Here is a 1,682-nt window from a genome sequence, read left to right on the forward strand (position 1 = left end):
GACATGCACCGACAAAATCATGGAGATAATGGTGTGTGTGTGTGCGTGTGTTCAACTTGTTTATTATATTAATTATATTAATTTTTATTCTATCGAAAATACAATAATTATTTATCGTGTAATTAAATATATTTATTTAACATTATAAATATTTTCTCACTGGGAAAAAAAAGTAACGTATTTAAATACAATTAAGCTTTCACTTTGTTTTAAATTTGATTGATAATATAAATTGATAATAATAATAATAATAATAATAATAATAAATTGAATTAGTAATTTACGTTGTATCGATCGCAATTTTTTTTTAATAATTTTTAATAAGAACAACAAGTTGGTAATGATATGAATAGAAAAAAAAAAAAAAAAAAAATTTCACTTTTGAAAATGTATTTATAAAAATGAAATTTAATCGAAAAATTTATCGATCGATTATTAATAACAAATTTTCTATTTTTTTTTAAGTAAAAGAATTATGTGGTAAAATAATAATGATAATTATTAAATGAAAGCTTTCACACACATCGCACGTGGAAAGCGATTGGATTGTTTTATTTATTACGCAGGTGTTAAAAATTTCGAAATTATTTTATAATGTATTTATATATTGTATTTAATATTCCGTATAGAAAAAAAATAAATAAATAAATAAAAAGGTTTTAAAAAAAAGGTTCAAAACAACAATAGAAATAACAAAAAAAAAAGAAAATTTTGATTTTCCATTTGTGAAAGGATAATAGGGAAAAGTATGGAAAAGTTTTGTTGTTCAACGACTTTTATATAAAAAAATGCATTTTTTCACTTCATTGCTCGTTTAAATAATAAAAAATTCTTTTTATTATTATTATTATTATTATTATTGCTAAAGTTCTTCCCCGCATTATTCAAGTTAAATAGAATTTAAAAATTATTACTGGAGAATTTTCTTTTTCTTTTTCTTTCTCCGACAAATAATAATAATAAACACTCACGTGTTTTTTCCGCCAAAAAAAAAGCAAAATGTTTGTTGACGTAGTTTGTAATTTAAAAAATCGTGATTAATATAAATTTTATTACTGTAAATGTCACAAAATGATAAATTATTTTTTAAATTTCTTTTAAATAAAATTTAAACGAATGAGGTTGAAAACCTTTTAAGAAAAATTTAAAAATTCGTTATCGTACATAGTTGTATTTATTTTAATTATTAAATAAATAAATAATTTAATCGAAATATACAAAAAATGTATGAGTTATATAAAATGAAAAATAAAAAATCGGATTAATTGATTTTGGGTTTGTGAGATTTTTAATATCGTTATGTTGGCTAACTGTATCGTATTATTAAACAAATATAATAATAATAATAATATGTACACGACATCGACCGATAAACAAATTACAAATACTGACACGATATGAATAATAATTGAATTCTCGTGTAAATATTTATTCGTAAAATTTTCAACGGTTTTCTCAAAAACCGACCGTAATAATAATAATAAAACGATTCCGGTCATCGTGGGAGCAACACTGGGATCCATGCCACCACATTCAAGGAAAGGAAATTTAAAGAAGATTTTGAAGAACCTAAAAGAAGAAGAAACCATCCAGGAAATCGCACTATGTGGGACGGCTTACATTCTTAGGAAAATTTTATAGATAGCACCACCGAAATTCGAGTATTTGTCCCTAAGGAATCA

The sequence above is a fragment of the Pediculus humanus genome, genomic scaffold, assembly GCF_000006295.1.
Source record: "Pediculus humanus corporis 1103172107540 genomic scaffold, whole genome shotgun sequence".
In the NCBI taxonomy this organism is placed as follows: domain Eukaryota; kingdom Metazoa; phylum Arthropoda; class Insecta; order Psocodea; family Pediculidae; genus Pediculus; species Pediculus humanus.